The sequence below is a fragment of the Orbicella faveolata genome, unplaced genomic scaffold (assembly GCF_042242905.1).
Source record: "Orbicella faveolata isolate gen_17 unplaced genomic scaffold, um_ofav_v1 contig_34, whole genome shotgun sequence".
NCBI classification, from domain to species: domain Eukaryota; kingdom Metazoa; phylum Cnidaria; class Anthozoa; order Scleractinia; family Merulinidae; genus Orbicella; species Orbicella faveolata.
The window spans coordinates 26,815,379-26,833,528 of NW_028301563.1; the positions used below are offsets into that span (position 1 = coordinate 26,815,379).

The following is an 18,150-nucleotide window of genomic DNA, read 5'->3' on the forward strand; positions in this document are numbered from 1 at the left end:
GTAAATAACTGCCTTTTATTCACGACCTGACAAGAAGAGTTGTTGATCTTACAATCCCCGACGAATGATAACAGACAGACAACATGAACGTGTACTGTGTACTCCTTCTTCTGAAGACGCCAAAATTAGCATGAATATTACTGAGTAATAATTTTTGAAAGCAGACTTAAATTAAGTGCTGCTATGATCAAATTTCTACCCCTTGCAATTTTACGAGCGTCAAAAAGAATTCCACGAAAGATTAAGAATGGCATGTTCCCTTTTTCGAATATATGATAAACCAAATACTTAGCCTTCCGTATTTATAACACCTTACATATTTATTTAGCCTTACGTATTTATAAGGCGTGCTGTAGCGGATCGAGACCTTGAGCTAAGAAGAAGAGGAGGGGGCGGGGGAGGGGAGGGGTTTTGTTTGCTTGCCCTGCCGGCTTTTCTTTCTTCGGTGATTTCTTTTTTTGTTGCTGTTTTACCCAATATAAGGGAGGGGGGGACTGGCCCCATGGGCCCCTCCCCTAGATCTCCCACTGGGTTCATGCAGATTAGGCACATTGCCAAACATCAAAAAAGGTCAATTATGGCCAGAAGAGGCATGAACATAGCGGAGGTCTGGGTCCCGGTATATTGCCATGGTAACAGAATTGGTAAGCTGATTTTGTTGAGCACATCTCGTAGAGTTTTAAGGCAAAGATTCAAACATTTTTATTACAAATTAGTTGAGGTATATATTTCTTTATTTGATCCAAATTTTAGTTGCGTTTATAGCGTCATGACTTCGCTAATTTGCCTATTATAAGAACTTAATTATCTCCGCACCGAAAAAGTGATGTTCAGAAATAGTAAACTGTATTTTCCTTCTACAGACTACTTGTTAATATTTTAAAACGGCTCAGTTGAGACAGATGTGAATTTTATCAAAGTAGCACTCGAGGGCTGGTTTTTAAAAGCGCATGCGCATAAACGATATAGGCATACCCGCTGAAAGATACTAATTTGAAGTTGTGCACTTTGTCAGGGCATTTTACTGGCAAAAGGCCCCATGTGCGGTAAGGTATGTTGTTTATGCTCTTCTTATCATTCATTTTCGTCAGTATAAATAGCACGCTTATATACGATCGATGTTTCAAACGCCTAAAAGAACTCATACGGTCTTCAACCGTAATACAACAGTTCCACTCGTCAGCATAAACACTTGGTGACATCAGTATAGCTAGTACGTAGACATTGTCTGCTTTCCTGTTCGTTCATATTTACCTGATAAACCTTCGTTTTTATCTGAGATTTTAATTCATATTCACCAACATTACCTGTAGTCTTTAGATTAAGCTTAAAACAGAAATTGTTTGGCTCGCTTCGATGTACAATCGAACAATAATTTCAAAATGAGTTCGAATGAATGCATTGATGCCACCGATAGACATGTCACGATTTACATTTTGAAAGATAAAATATGCAGGAAAAAAATGTCGCTCCGTATGCTCTTTAAATAGAATTGTTACTAGCTAAATTAATTGACTACGTTGTCGAGGCAAATGTGGTATATTGACTAGTTTAAAAGCGCCAAACACGACTACAACGAACTCAATTTCCTGTCCATTGTTAAAATCAACTTCTAGATCGATAGCTATCAAGATGCGTTTGCTGAAATTCTTCGTTCTCTGTGCTTTTCTTCTGTATTTGATGGAACCTTGTTTCTCGGAAGAAGAGAGACCGCCAGGCCCATTTGGTGTCTTTGGGAGAGAATTAGCCCGTCGTATCAGGTTTGTAGATATTTCAGTCCTTTTTTTACACTTTTCTCAAAAAGTTCGTTTCGTGTTATGTAGCTAGTTCTTAATTTTGCCCTGCCTGCATTCAAAGGATTCAGTTAGTGGAGAAGTAGGCGAGAGCCAGCTACAAAATATTTGGGAGACAACCGTCCATTTTGTTTGACACTCGAAAGCCTGTTAATTTTGCTGAATTGTGGCAGACGAGAGTCTCATTATGACGAGCGTCTGCTGGGATCCGACGGTACTTTAATCTCATGATTTTAATGGTCATCTTTATTCTATAGATTAAAGAGGAGACTGGAAAATAAGGCTGAGTACCCCAACACCAGGAAGAAAAGATGGCTGTTTACGATGCTGTAGAAATGTCCACCTTTCCCGGGCTGACCAGCAGGGTACAGATAGGGTGAAATCAAGATTTCAAGATACTGTGATTGGTTATACTTTATTTATCAACTTGATGTTGTTTCATGTATGTGAAACAAACTATAGGCGGTGTAACATTATGGATCAATAGACTAGATACCATCTCTCAGTCGAGGGTATCATATTTGTAACCAGTGAACAATGTGAGCACTAAATAAAGGTATATAGAACCAATGACTACGTTCTGTTCGATTAGAAAACCGTAATAGTATGATACCTTCTCGAACGGTTTTGCAAATATAATAATTTCTCTTACGGAGACATTCAGTAATTTGCTGACAATTTCAGATATGTCCAAAAGTGACGATTAGATTACCCGTGAAAACCGAAATTACAATTATACTATTCATGAGAATGGATAATTTTACTCATAGCATGTCAAATAGAGTTGTTGATCCGACAATTGTATCTACTTACTGACAGTGACTCGTCACAAGTTCGTAACTTCCATCGATTCAAGCGGATGAATAACCGCCTTTCATTCACGACCTGACAAGAAGAGTTGTTGATCTTACAATTCCCGACGAAGACAACATGAATATATTGCGTTTACTCCTTGTTCTGAAGACGCCAAAAATAGCATGAATAGTACTCAGCAATAATATTTCAAAGCAGACTTAAATTAAGCACTGCTATGATCAAATTTCTACCCCTTGCAATTTTATGAGCATCACAAAGAATTCCACGAAAGAATAAGAATGGCATGTTCCCTTTTCCGAATATATGTATTACTTCAGGAGTTTTTTAAGTTTAAAAAAAATTCTAAAATATGGAAATTAGGGCAGAAACGGAAACCTTAAACGCTTATTGGACTAACAGATTTACTTGCAACACACTGACGGCTTATCACAATTTGTTTCCCATGGCAACTCATTCTATTCCCGTGCCTCCAACTTGTTTTCAATATTTTAGTGATTTTCAGATCTGAAAAAATAAATAGACGATAAAAAAATAAAACAATATATATATATAAAAACAAAAACCAAATAGACCAAATACCCAGCCTTCCGTATTTGTATGCTTGCTGGTTCATGCAGATTAGGCACATTGGCAAACATCAATGTTTGCCAAAAAAGACATGAACATTGGGGAGGACTGGATCCCAGTATATTGTCATTTTAACAGAATTGCTAAGCTGATTTTATAGAACACGTCTGATAGAGTTTTTAAGACAACGATTCAAACATTTTTATTACCATTAGTTGAAGTATATTTTTGTTGATTTGATCCAAAGTTGGTTGACTTTATAGCGCTATGACTCCGCTAATTTGCATATTTGAAGAAGTTGAATATCTCCGCACCGAAAAGAGATGTTTGTAAATAGTAAACTGTATTTCCTTCTACAGACTTCTTGTCAATATTTTAAAACGACTTAGTTAGGACAGTTACGAATTTCATCATAGTAGCACTTGACGGCTGCTTTTTACAAGCTTATGCGCATAAACAACATAGGCATACGCGCTAAAGATACTATTTTAGAGTAGTGCATTTTGTCAGGCCATATTTCTGGCAAAAGGCCCCACGTGCGCTAGCGTATGTTGTTTATGCTTTTCTTATCCTTTAGTGAAAACCAGCGTACATCAAATGTTACCCTGGATTTGACCCCTTACGATAACATTGAACTTCGCATAAGTCTTTATATATTTGCACAATAGAGGAAAAAAGAATCATCCACGCATTCTAAGTAGAAGCTTAAAATGTTTATTATGAACGCTTACACGGTTAACTGCTCAAAATGCATGATTGACGTTTCTTTTCTCTCCGTGTAAGTTTGTAGTGATAGCCTCGAGGTGAGAGCGGCCATTTCGCAATTACACCGGGGCAGTATATGATTGGCTCGCTCTAACGGATGACGTGGAGCCCAGCAGATGCAAGCCTGTACTGTGTTCTTCATAAGTTCGAAGGGCATTCAAATTGGTATTATTGCCCCATATTGGATCCGCTCACTGTAAGTATAAGTGTTTCAATTTTTTCCTGTTATTTTAAATGATTCGTTGAGATTAATCCACATGGTTTTCTATCACCCCAGTACACCGATTTTACGCCTCAGCATGCATAAGCACTTGGCCACCTGAGAGTAGTTGCAATAGTACTTGCTTCGCAGTTTCATCGTGTTTACCTGAAAAACGCTCTATTCAATTTAAGAGCTCAATTCATATTCACTAACATTACCTTCTTTGGATTAATCAGGAAACGGACTGACGTTTAGCAGACTCCTTGCTCTGAGCACTTAATAGCAAACGAGGGCCGATTTCTTAAAGCAGAAGGGGTCATAAAATGAAACACGACCGATATCCAATTTACATCAGAAAAGGCAACTTAGAAAACGCAGGTTTATTTAACAATAGGGAGTTTCCGAAAGCCACAACGGCAACGGCAATGGGAACGTAGCTAAACAAAAGGTTTAATGAGCAATACAATGGCTGGGCACACGTGTTTACAGTTCTTGGTACATTTCTTTGCCGTCCTCTGGAAAACAACAATGTGAATCGACCAAATTCGATGTTGTTTGAAGAACGTGAACCACGATGAAAAACGGGTTGGATATGAGATGACAGAAAGCCAAGGAGGCGACTAAAATATTGTTTTATTACAACTTCCCTTAAAATATAGAAAACTAAAATGGCTCCAAGCAATTACGAGTATGCTTACCATATTTGAAGAGCATGGTATAATTGTTCATACCAGGAGCCACAATCGGGGACGGAGACCGTAAGCGCGCGCCATTCCTAGTATTGGGCCTGTCCCCACGATATGGGACAATTTTTCTATTTTTAGAACAAATTGCGCCATCGCGAGCGGCACACGCGCGTACATGCTACGTGGAGTTTTGCGAATGTAGCGCGGGGGAAATAGCGTCCAAAATTGCCGAACTTTTTGATGTATTTGGCCCACAATTCAATAAGTTTCTGTCTACTTGAATTTTGCATGAATATTTTCATCGTAAGCTGCTCCAATTTGAGTGAAGTAAGACCGTGTCAGATTTAGATATGTTTCGCTTTATATCACTAACGAAGTTGGATTCCGATGCTTCTTTTAAAAGAACTCCACATTACTCAACTCTAAGTTTCACATATAATGAAGATTGACAGCTTTTCCATAACACAGCACGAAAGATTAAGTATGGCATGTTCCCTATTTCGATTATATGTATTACTTCACGAGTTTTTCAAATTTAAAAAATTCTCAAATATGCAAATTAGGGCAGAAACAGAAACCTTTAATACTTAGTGGACTAATAATTTTACCTGCAACACACTGACGGTTTATCATAATTCCGTTCCCATGGCAACTCATTTTATTCCAGTGCCCTCCAACTTGTTTTCAATATTTTAGTGATTTTCAGTTCTGAAAAATTAAAGAGAAAATAAAATTAAAAGGTAAATATAAAAATACAAATTAAATAGACCAAAGACTCAGCCTTTCGTGTTTATATGCTTGCTGGTTCATGCAGATTAGGCACATTAGCAGACATCAAGGTAGTCAATGATGGCCAGAAAAGGCATAAACATAGCGGAGATCTGGATCCCAGTATATTGCCATGGTAACAGAACTGGTAAGCTGATTTTGTAGAACACACAAGGATTCGAACATTTTTATTACAAATTAGTTGAGGTATATTTTTTTTTCATTTGATCAAAATTTAAGGTGAGTTTATACCGCCATGTCTCCACTAATTTGCATATTTTAAGAACTCGAACATCTCCGTACTGAAAAGAGATGTTGGAAATAACAAACTGTATTTTCTTCTGCAGACTGCTCTTTGACATTTTAAAACGGCTTAGTCAGGACAGATGCAAATTTCATCATAATTGAGTTTATTCCAATTCTTATTTGAAATACACTCTTTTTTTCCAATAATAATAATATTGTTTTTCTGTCCGAGGCTGAATACATTATTTTTCTGCCAGTTTTAAGTTGAAAATATCCTGGTGAATATTCTTAGATTATAGTATAAGACATTTCTGTTGTCAAATGTATTTGGTGTCTGGGTCATGTTAAAGTAATTTTAGAGCCAGCCTGCAGGGATTTAAGACTTATCAACGCAATGTAAATAACTTCTTGCAGAAAAATTATTAGCTTGGAAAAGTCGCTTAGTGCTGCTTCTGTTGCTTTTTGGCTAGTTTTACTGCGTAAAGAAATGAAGAATTTTAAAATTATTTATTAAGTTTAACTTAAATCTTCGGGAGAAAGGGGGAGGGGGACCACCCCAATTTTTATTTTTAATATAAAGGTGGGTCATTACATATTATGATGAGGTCTTTCCATCAAATCCCACCAGTCTCCACTACCCCATAGAAAGAAGGGTACATATACACCAAAGTTTACTTTGCAGTTAAAATAGCGTTAGGCATTGTCGATCTCGTACTTTCGTGCTTGGGAGGTTCAGATTCCAATTATGGCACAATTCTTTTAAAGCTTGAAAATGTGTCTCCAATTCGGAGCTTTTCGTATTCATGCAATTTATAGCTTATGGTTGACGTTGCTGCTCACGCTAGCAGAAAGCCAATATGGCGCGCGGCGCTTCTAGAAAATGGTGCTGACTAATGTGGGAAAGCCGACCCACACACAATTAACGAGGACCTTGCAAACGGACAGTGGAGCACGTTTCACTGCCTACTCTTAGGTTACCGATATGCGTTCCTAATCAGCAACGAAACTTTTGCTCAGAATATATGAATGGCCCTTGTTTTCTTCCATTGTATATATCTGTAGTTATAGCGTCGAGGTGAGAACGCCCATTTCGCAATTCAATCGGTATGTGGTTCGCCTTAATTAACGCATTACCTGAGGCGGTTGAATATAACACAGTTTGTAATCTGCTCTATTTTTGAGCTGAGCGTATTGCATACAGGTTGATTTATAGCTGTAAATTGGATTCCTTCACGTAAGTATAAATGACACGCTTATTTACGATCGATGTTTCAAACGCCTAAAAGAACTCATACGGTCTTTTACCGTTATACAACAGTTCCACTTGTCAGCATAAACACTTGGTCACATCAGTATAGCTAGGACGTACGTCGCGGTAGACATTGTCTGCTTTTCTGTTCGTTCATATTTACTTAGTAAACCTTCGTTTTTGTCCGAGATTTTAATTGATATTCACTAACATTACCTGTAGTCTTTGGATTAAGCTTAAAACAGACACACTTGTTTGGCTCGCTTCGATATGCAATCTAACAATAATTTCAAAATGAATTTGAATAAATGCTTTGAAGCACCGATAGACATGTCACGATTTACATTTTGAAGGTAAAATCATGCAGGAAAAAATGTCGCTTCATGTGCACTTTAAATAGAATTGTTACTATTTAATTTAATTCACTGCGTTGTTGAGGCAAATGTGGTATATTGACTAGTTTAATAGGGCTGAACACAACTACAGCGAACTCAATTTCTTGTCCATATTGTTCAAATCAGCTTCTAGATCGGTCGCTATCAACATGCGTTTGCTGAAGTTTTTCCTTATGTGTGCTTTTCTCCTGTGTTTGATGGAACCTTGTTTTGTGGAAGCAGAAGTACCGCCGCCACCTGGCGTCTTCAGGGAAGGATTAGAACGTCGTATCAGGTTTGTAGACATCTCAGTCCTTTTCGTACACTTTTCTCAAAGAGTTCATTTCGTGTTATGTAGCCAGCTCTTAATTGTGCCCTGCCTGCATTCAAAGGATTCAGTTAGTGGGGAAGTAGGCGACAGCCAGCTACAAAATACTTGAAAGACAACTGTACCTTTTGTTTGAAACTCGAAGGCCTGTTGCTAGGTACAGGTTTAGTCTTCTTCGTTTTTAAATGTCCATGCGGATAAGTGATTTTTCTCAATTGTGGTTGACGAGAGTCTGATTTTGACTAGCGTCTGCTGGGATCCGGCAGTACTTTAATTTCATGATTTTAATGGTCATCTTTATTCCGTAGATCAAAGAGGGGAGTGGAAAATAAGGCTGAGTACCCCAACACCAGGAAGAAAAGATCGCTGTTTACGATGCTGTAGAAACGTCCACCTCCCTCGGGCTGACCAGCAGGGTACAGCTAATAGGGTGGAATCAAGATTTCAAGATACTGTGATCGGTTATGCTTCATTTATCAACTAGATGTTATTTCATGAAGGTGAAACAAACTAAAGGGGGTATAACATTATGGATCAATAGACTAGATACCATCTATTATATTATATTTGTAACCAGTGAACAATGGGAGCATTAAATAAAGGTATATAGAAGCAATGATCAAGTTCTCTTTGATTGAAAACCTTTATAGTCTCTTTTTAGCTAATACGATCATTTCTGTTGCGGAAACATTCTGTTATTTGTTGACAATTTCAGGTATCTCCAAAACTGGCGACTAGATCACCTTGAAAACCGAAATTACGATTACACTATTCATGAGAATGGATAATTTTACTCAAAGCCTGACAAATAGAGTTGTTGATCCGACAATTGCATCTCATTAGTGACAGTGACTCGTTACAAGTTTGTCAATTCCATCGATTCAAACAGATGAATATCTGACTTTCTTCACGACCTGACAAGAGGAGTTGTTGATCTTACATTCCCCGACGAATGATAACAGAAAGACAACATGAATATGTCGGGTTTACTCCTTGTTCTGAAAACGCCAAAAATAGCATGAATATTACACAGCAATAATTTTTCAAAGCAGACTTAAATTAAGTGCTGCTATGATCAAATTTCTACCCCTTGCAATTTGACGAGCGTCACAAAGAATTCCACGAAAGATTAAGTATGGCATGTTTCCTATTTCGATTATATGTATTACTTCACGAGTTTTTCAAATTTAAAAAATTCTCAAATATGCAAATTAGGGCAGAAACAGAAACCTTTAATACTTAGTGGACTAATAATTTTACCTGCAACACACTGACGGCTTATCATAATTCCGTTCCCATGGCAACTCATTTTATTCCAGTGCCCTCGAACTTGTTTTCAATATTTTAGTGATTCTCAGTTCAGAAAAATTAAACAGAAAATAAAGTTAAAAGGTAAATATAAAAATATAAATTAAATAGACCAAAGACTCAGCCTTTCGTGTTTATATGCTCGCTGGTTCATGCAGATCAGGCACATTGGCAAACATCAATGTTTGCCAAAAAAGACATGAACATAGAGGAGGACTGGATCCCAGTATATTGTCATTTTAACAGAATTGGTAAGCTGAATTTATAGGAACACGTCTGATAGAGTTTTTAAGACAACGATTCAAACATTTTTATTACAATTAGTTGAGGTATATTTTTGTTCATTTGATCCAAAGTTGGTTGATTTTATAGCGCTACGACTCCGCTAATTTGCATATTTTAAGAAGTTGAATATCTCCGCACCGAAAAGAGATGTTTGTAAATAGTAAACTGTATTTCCTTCTACAGACTTCTTGTCAATATTTTAAAACGACTTAGTTAGGACAGTTACGAATTTCATCATAGTAGCACTTGACGGCTGCTTTTTACAAGCTTATGCGCATAAACAACATAGGCATACGCGCTAAAGATACTATTTTAGAGTTGTGCATTTTGTCAGGCCATATTTCTGGCAAAAGGCCCCACGTGCGCTAGCGTATGTTGTTTATGCTTTTCTTATCCTTTAGTGAAAACCAGCGTACATCAAATGTTATCCTGGATTTGACCCCTTACGATAACATTAAACTTCGCATAAGTCTTTATATATTTGCACAATAGAGGAAAAAAGAACCATCAACGCATTCTAAGCAGAAGCTTAAAATGTTTATTATGAACGCTTACACGGTTAACTGCTCAAAATGCATGATTGACGTTTCTTTTCTCTCCGTGTAAGTTTGTAGTGATAGCCTCGAGGTGAGAGCGGCCATTTCGCAATTACACCGGGGCAGTATATGATTGGCTCGCTCTAACGGATGACGTGGAGCCCAGCAGATGCAAGCCTGTACTGTGTTCTTCATAAGTTCGAAGGGCATTCAAATTGGTATTATTGCCCCATATTGGATCCGCTCACTGTAAGTATAAGTGTTTCAATTTTTTCCTGTTATTTTAAATGATTCGTTGAGATTAATCCACATGGTTTTCTATCACCCCAGTACACCGATTTTACGCCTCAGCATGCATAAGCACTTGGTCACCTGAGAGTAGTTGCAATAGTACTTGCTTCGCAGTTTTATCGTGTTTACCTGAAAAACGCTCTATTCAATTTAAGAGCTCAATTCATATTCACTAACATTACCTTCTTTGGATTAATCAGGAAACGGACTGACGTTTAGCTGGCTCGCCTCCATGTGCCATAGACTAATAATTTTAGAAAGAATGATAATCATGTCAGGATTAAACAGAATGCTTACTACTTAAATTAATTCACTGTTGAGGCAAATGTGGTATATTGCCTAGTTCAATAGCGCTGATCTTTGTTTCAGATATTCATTGTTCAAATCAACTTCTAGTAGCAAGACCATTCACGATCGCTATCAACATGCGCTTGCTGAAGTTCTTCCTTTTGTTCACTTTTCTCCTGTGTGTCATGGAACCGTGCCTGGTGGAGGCGGATAGAAAATCAACATTTGCCGTTTTTAGGGGAGGATTAAGCCGACGCGTTGGGTTCGTAGGCATTTCATCACTTTTCCTACACATTTCTCAAACAGTTCGGTTTGTGTAGTGTAGCTACAATAGCTCTTCTGCGTATTTTTTCCGTCCGCATTTGAAATTATACAGTGAGTGCAGACGTAGGCAAGAGCCAGCTACAAAATATGCAGCAGATAACCGTCCATTTTGTTTGAAATTCAAGGGCCTTTCGCTTTTAAGATTATGCTAATAAGTGATTTTTCTCGTTTAAGGAACAACTAAGGAACGAATACTAAAGCCATGCATCTTTATTGCTTGAGAGTCTCATTATGATTGGTGTCTGTTTGCTTCGGTACTTTAATCCTATCAGTGATTTTGATATATGGTTATCTTTATTCCATAGATCCAAGAGAGGAGTAGAAAATAAGGCTGAGTATATCAATACCAAGGAAGAAAGATCGCCGCCATCTAAATTCTGGCCATGGCGCTGAATATCAGCAGGGAACACATTATGGAAAGCTACATCAAGATTTCAATATATTTTCATCATTTATCCAACATTTATCACCTTGATGTTATTTCTTGTATGAGAAATACACTAAAGACGGTATAATCAAAAAAACAGTACACGAGGATGTCATATTTTAATCAAGTGTGTTTTAAACCAGTAAACAATAAAATTATTAAATAAAGAAGTCGAAGTACTGATATCCTTTTCCTCTTTGGTTATACACCTTCAATTAAAATAACATAACATATTTTCTCAAACGTTTTCGTCTTAGGTGGCAAATATGTTAATTTCTGGCTGTTGCGAGGGCATTCGGTACTTTGCTAACAATTTCATCTATGTCCAACATTGCCGACTAGATCTGATAAAAAAAGAAAAACAAAAAAGAAATTTCGATTGTACTATTCCCGAGAATGGATAGTTTTGTTCATAGCTTGACCAGTAGAGTTGTTGGTCTCACAATTACATCTCGTAAGGGACAGTGACCCGTTACAAGTTTGTCAATTCCATCGATTCATACTGATGGATAACTGACTTATTTCCGAACTGACAAGAAGAGTTGTCTATCTCACAATCCCCGAAGAATAGTATAGGAAATTTTACATTCATAAGTTGTGTTTACTCCTTGTTTTCAAAGTATACTTAAGGCTGCCGTTCACCAGCACATGAACGAAACATACAGAGGCACTAAGGTCCTGTTAAGCAGCCTTTTTCTCAGAAAATTTTCCGAGCAAAATCCACTAGTTATAAACATCTTAGTGCGTTAATAGAGTTACAACAGATGCTGGCCAATCTCCAAAAATAATCAACTTTTATCTTCTAAGCGCGAGTCTAGAAAAAACAAACCTCGCATAAACGTTTACCACTTCATAAAAAAGTGCAGCACATTATTGATCACGTAGAATTCGAGCAGAGGTTCGGTGCCCATGCACACGGTAATGTACATCTCTGGAGAAGTGAGTAATCGAGCAACCCTAACCCTAATGCTACGCTGAGGTTTCGAGCCCGAAACCTTCATATTTCGATTGCCGCAAAATTTCTTCGTCCTTTAAAGCTTGATTTTCCTTTCATTTCTGTGCTTGTCGTAATCAAGCAATTCGTAGTTCATGGTTGACCCAAAACGACTTTGCTCGCCCTAAACAAAAAACTAAGGTGGCGCGCGATGCTTCTAGAAAACGCTGCTTACTTTTCTGGGCACCTCACCCAGGCATGCTTTGAAAAATGGACCGATAGCCAACTTTCATACGAAAGGGATCTTAATGGTATAACGGACCGGAGAAGGAGTAAGGTTTATTAAGTGATAACCATTTTTAGTTGATCAGGACTACTGAATTAGTAGGGGCTGTCACTTCACCTTGCACGTCTGAGTGCACAATTCTTATTTACCTTTTTGCGTTCATGATCAGCATTGGAAACTTCTGCTCAGGATTTTCTCTTCTTTCACTCTATATGTTTGTGGTTAAAAAGCCGCGGTCAAAACGTCCATTTTGCAATTACTCCGGGGCAGTATATGATTGATTCGCTCTCACCGATGACATGGAGCACAGCATTTGCGACTGTGTTTCCTGGAACAGTACACGAGAAGTCACATTTTTGAACCTGTGAACAATGGGACTATTAAATAAAGGAGAAGCAATGATCATCTTCTCTTTGGTTATACATTTTAATTTAAATAGCAAATTTAGGTAGCAAATATGTTAATTTCTGTTGCGGAGGCATTAGTAATTTGCTAACAATTTCATGTATGTCCAACACTGTCCAGTAGATCATAGGTTACTCGTTGGATTGGATTATTTTATTCATACCCTGACAAGCTGAGTTGTTGATCGGACAATTGTATCTCATTAGTGACAGTGACTTGTTACAAGTTTGGCAATAGACCATTTTCGATATTTGGCTCCGAGGCCTGGGGGATTAGAACAGAAGGAATTACAACGAGGTTGAGGGATGAATAATTAATTTCTTTTGTTTTATTCCCCCGAGCCTCGGAGCTACGCTAGAATTTTAATATATCGGAAATGGCCGATTCCATCGATTCATAAGGATGGATAACTGACGTTTTCTACCGACCTGACAAGCAGAGTTGCCAACCTGACAGTATTCCCGAAGAATTTTATAGGAAATATAACATGAATATGCCGTGTGTACTCCTTGCTCTGAGCACTTAATAGCACACGAGGGCCGATTTCTTAAAGCAGAAGGGGTCATAAAATGAAACACGACCGATATCCAACTTACATCATAAAAGGCAACTTAGAAAACGCAGGTTTATTTAACAATAGGGAGTTTCCGAAAGCCACAACGGCAACGGCAATGGGAAGGTAGCTAAACAAAAGGTTTAATGAGCAATACAATGGCTGGGCACACGTGTTTACAGTTCTTGGTACATTTCTTTGCCGTCCTCTGGAAAACAACAATGTGAATCGACCAAATTCGATGTTGTTTGAAGAACGTGAACCACGATGAAAAACGGGTTGGATATGAGATGACAGAAAGCCAAGGAGGCGAGTAGCGTCGAGTTGGATATATCCAACAAGCGCGACTAAAATTTGTTTTATTACAACTGCCCTTAAAATATAGAAAACTAAAATGGCTCCAAGCAATTACGAGTATGCTTACCATATTTGAAGAGCATGGTATAATTGTTCATACCAGGAGCCACAATCGGGGACGGAGACCGTAAGCGCGCGCCATTTCTAGTATTGGGGCTGTCCCCATGATGTGGGACAATTTTTCTATTTTTAGAACAAATTGCGCCATCGCGAGCGGCACACGCGCGTACATGCTACGTGGATTTTTGCGAATGTAGCGCGGGGGAAATAGCGTCCAAAATTGCCGAACTTTTTGATATATTTGGCCCACAATTCAATAAGTTTCTGTCTACTTGAATTTTGCATGAATATTTTCATCGTAAGCTGCTCCAAGTTGAGTGAAGTAAGACCGTGTCAGATTTAGATATGTTTCGCTTTATATCACTAACGAAGTTAGGTTCCGCTGCTTCTTTTAAAAGAACTCCACATTACTCAACTCTAAGTTTCACATATAATGAAGATTGACAGCTTTTCCATAACACAGCACGAAAGATTAAGTATGGCATGTTCCCTATTTCGATTATATGTATTACTTCACGAGTTTTTCAAATTTAAAAAATTCTCAAATATGCAAATTAGGGCAGAAACAGAAACCTTTAATACTTAGTGGACTAATTATTTTACCTGCAACACACTGACGGCTTATCATAATTCCGTTCCCATGGCAACTCATTTTATTCCAGTGCCCTCCAACTTGTTTTCAATATTTTAGTGATTTTCAGTTCTGAAAAATTAAAGAGGAAATAAAATTAAAAGGTAAATATAAAAATACAAATTAAATAGACCAAAGACTCAGCCTTTCGTGTTGATATGCTTGCTGGTTCATGCAGATTAGGCACATTAGCAGACATCAAGGTAGTCAATGATGGCCAGAAAAGGCATAAACATAGGGGAGATCTGGATCCCAGTATATTGCCATGGTAACAGAACTGGTAAGCTGATTTTGTAGAACACACAAGGATTCAAACATTTTTATTACAAATTAGTCGAGGTATATTTTTCTTCATTTGATCAAAATTTAAGGTGAGTTTATACCGCCATGTCTCCACTAATTTGCATATTTTAAGAACTCGCACATTTCCGCACTGAAAAGAGATGTTGAAAAATAGCAAACTGTATTTTCTTCTGCAGACTGCTCTTTGACATTTTAAAACGGCTTAGTCAGGACAGATGCAAATTTCATCATAGTAGCACTTTTACAAACGCATGCGCATAAACAACATAGGCACACGCGCTGAAAGATAGTATTTTAAAGTAGTGCATTTGGTGGGGCATTTTCCTGGCAAAAGGCGCTACTTAGCAACGCGTGTGCGCCGGCGTATGTTGTTTATGCTCTTCTTATCCTTTAGTGAAAACCAGCTTGCATCAAATACTACGTTTATATGACTCCTGTCGATAACAATGATTTTCGAATAAGTTCAATAGAGAAAAAGAGGGATCATTCATGCATTCTAAGAAGAAGCTTAACTTGTTTATTATGAACGCTCATGCGGGGAACTACCGCACATTGGCCGATTTCTTGAAGCAGAAGGGATCATGCTTTCAAACGCGACCAATAGCCAAATCACTTACAAAAGGGGTCTTAGAAGGCGCAGGCTTATTCCACAATACGGAAGTTTAACCCTCAAACGTACAAGTGGGTGGGGGTGGGGGGTAAATGAACCCTCCCCATAGGGTTTTTCCAAACTTTTGGAAGACGATTTACTCTAAAGAGCTGAACCTTCAGTAGTTGTTCATTCATTCTCTGCAGCTGTTCCTTGGAGTCGGTACATTTATCTTATGATTATATTGATCATCTTTAATCCATAGATAAAAAGAAAGCAGTAGAAAATAAGGGGATAACTCACTGAGTTATCCCCTCGGAGAAGACGATCTGAAAGTTGAAGAAGTGGCACTTCTTCAACTTTCTTGCGCAAAATGTCTATCGCATTTCTGTCATGCCCTAGTTTGTATGGCTACCTTGTGTTTTTTGCTGGAAATAAAGAGCAAATTTTGTTGTTGGACGTTGTTGTTTTCTAACGAAATAAGTGCGAAAAATATCAAATTCGCATCTTGATTATGCAAACGTACCCCACGGAAATTCGCGTTGATTAAATGTATGTGAACATAACTTTTCGAAAATTCGCGTTAATTCTATAACGCGTGAATTTTGTTCGTGTTGTTAACATGCTTCGTTATATTCCTATAGTAAGATACCGTGGAATCGTCTGCTCATAATGCATCGATGACCTTTCATTTCTCCCACTGCAGGTATGTTTGTAATAATAATGCCGCGGTCAGAACGCCCATCTCGCAATGACACCGGGGCAGTTTATGATTGGCTCGCTCTAACGGATGACGTGGGCCCCAGCAGTTGCTAGCCTTTGCTCTGTTCTTCATGAGTGCAAAGAGCATTCAGGTTGGTATTATTGCCACAAATTGGATTCGCTCTCTGTTATTGTAAAAACTTCCAACCAGGAAGACCATTTATGATCGCTATCAACATGCGCTTGTTGAAGTTCTTCCTTATGTTTGTTTTTCTATTGTGTTTGATGAAACCTTGCCTGGTAGAAGCAGAAATAATTCTACCACCAGGAGTCAACGACGAAAGATTAGGTCGTGGTATCAGGTCTCTAGTTCTTTCAGAGCTGTTATGCAAATATTGCTCAAATGAATCTTGAGTTTTTTGAGATGAGTTTTTTGCTATAGTGTGGCTAACTCAAACATGCATGTCGCTCTGACTGTATCTTAAAAGGTCGAGACGTAGGCGACAGCCACTTTGTTTGAAACTCGGGCGGAGCAAGCCTGAAGATTGTTCGCGTCTTACACTGCTTTCTCGTTCTTCCCTTACAGTGCCAATGTTTATTAATGATTTTTCTCATATCAGGAAAAGAGGTGGCTATAGTTTTGTTTGTTCCCATTTTGTTCCGATGATCGAGATGATAATTTTGATTTTGCAGATTAAAGAGGGGAGTTGAAGAGAAAGCTGAGCACTCCAATACCAGGGATAAAAGATCACATTTCTCAATGCTGGAGAAACGTCGACCTCTCACGGGCTGAATAGCAACAGGGGTGGATACTACAGCAAGATTTCGAGATATTTTGATCGTTTATGCTTCGTTTATCAACTTGATGTTATTTCTTGTATGCGAGACAAAGTAAAGGCGGTATAATATCATGGAATAATAGACTAGATACCATTTATCAGTCGAGGGTATTATATTTTGAGCCAATCAACCATGGGATTACTAAATAAAGGTATATAGAAGCAATGATCACTTTCTCTTTGGTTACATACCCTTACTTAAAGTAGCATGAATACCTTCTCGAACGTTTTTAGGCTATCCGCGGTTATATGTTTACACTTGGATTTCAGTATCATTATCTACGGATAATAGGACTATTTTTTTTAACTGCAAGCCTAACAGTCGGCGGTTAGCGATATGCTGCAAACTTGGTGTTCCTGGTTGTAATAAAAGTTTTTTTCTTCCTTTTTCGAATATAAAATAAAAATTTATTTTTTTACCAGGTGTTGTCCTCGTGGTCTCTGTCGTCATTGGCTAAGCTCTCTATTAATATTCTGGTGACGTGAGCAGCAAGGTCCTACCCAGTCAACCGTGAGCTATGAATTACTTGATTACGACTAGTATGGAAATGCAAAACATATCAAGGTTTCAAAAAAAAAAAAAAAAATACATTGTGCGGTAATCCAAATCTAAAGGTCTCGACCTCGAAAATTGAACGTAACGTTAATGTTACGCGAGTCTTCGACGCTTCAGAGATATGCATTAAGATAGGTCATGTGCGTCGCGATCTTGTGCTCCAATTCTACGAGATGGACAATGACTTAGCGATTCAAAGGAAGAATCAAACCATGGTGGATGTGCGAGACGTGTTATTTCTTGATCATGAGTTGCGCTTAGATAGGATAAGTTAATGATTGTTTGAGATTGGCCAGCAGATAGATATTCGTCACTGTAGCGTCGAGGTCAGAACGCCCATCACGCAATTACATCGGAGGACTCTCTGATTGGTTCGCTTTCACGGATGACTCGAGGCCGTCGTTGAATATAAAGTAGTTGCTAGTCTGTTCTGTGGTTAAGTTGTGTAAAGAGCATTCAAGTTGTGGTTTTTAGCCGTAAATTGGATTCGCTCAATGTACTGTAAGTATAAGATATTCTGTGCGATATTTTAAATGCTTCGTTCAAGTGAACCTATATCGTCTACAGCTGCAATAAACCTTTTCCACCCGTCAGTATAACCACATGGTTACCTAAGCATAGCTTGAATGTAAACATTGCCCGCTTCTCTGTTAAGTCATATTTGCCTAAAAAACGTTCGATT

At 38.1% G+C, this 18,150-nt stretch overlaps 2 long non-coding RNA genes across 9 annotated transcripts; both read left to right on the top strand.

Moving 5' to 3' along the window:
- The first annotated feature begins 939 nt into the window (after positions 1-939).
- On the top strand, positions 940-16,809 carry LOC149105509 (uncharacterized). Of its 7 annotated transcripts, XR_016201533.1 has the most exons (5): positions 989-1,051; positions 3,960-4,137; positions 9,995-10,172; positions 10,584-10,764; positions 11,132-11,436. It is a non-coding gene; the product is annotated as an uncharacterized LOC149105509 (long non-coding RNA). The 7 variants fall into 7 exon arrangements; XR_016201534.1 differs by lacking the exon at positions 9,995-10,172 and having other exon boundaries at positions 995-1,051; XR_016201532.1 differs by lacking the exons at positions 3,960-4,137; positions 9,995-10,172; positions 10,584-10,764; positions 11,132-11,436 and adding exons at positions 1,617-1,760; positions 16,767-16,809 and having other exon boundaries at positions 940-1,051.
- LOC149105510 (uncharacterized) lies at positions 6,940-8,410 on the top strand. 2 transcript variants are annotated; one of them, XR_016201547.1, is made up of 3 exons: positions 6,940-7,077; positions 7,614-7,761; positions 8,103-8,410. It is a non-coding gene; the product is annotated as an uncharacterized LOC149105510 (long non-coding RNA). The 2 variants fall into 2 exon arrangements; XR_016201548.1 differs by lacking the exon at positions 6,940-7,077 and having other exon boundaries at positions 7,500-7,761.
- Positions 16,810-18,150: the final 1,341 nt, after the last annotated feature.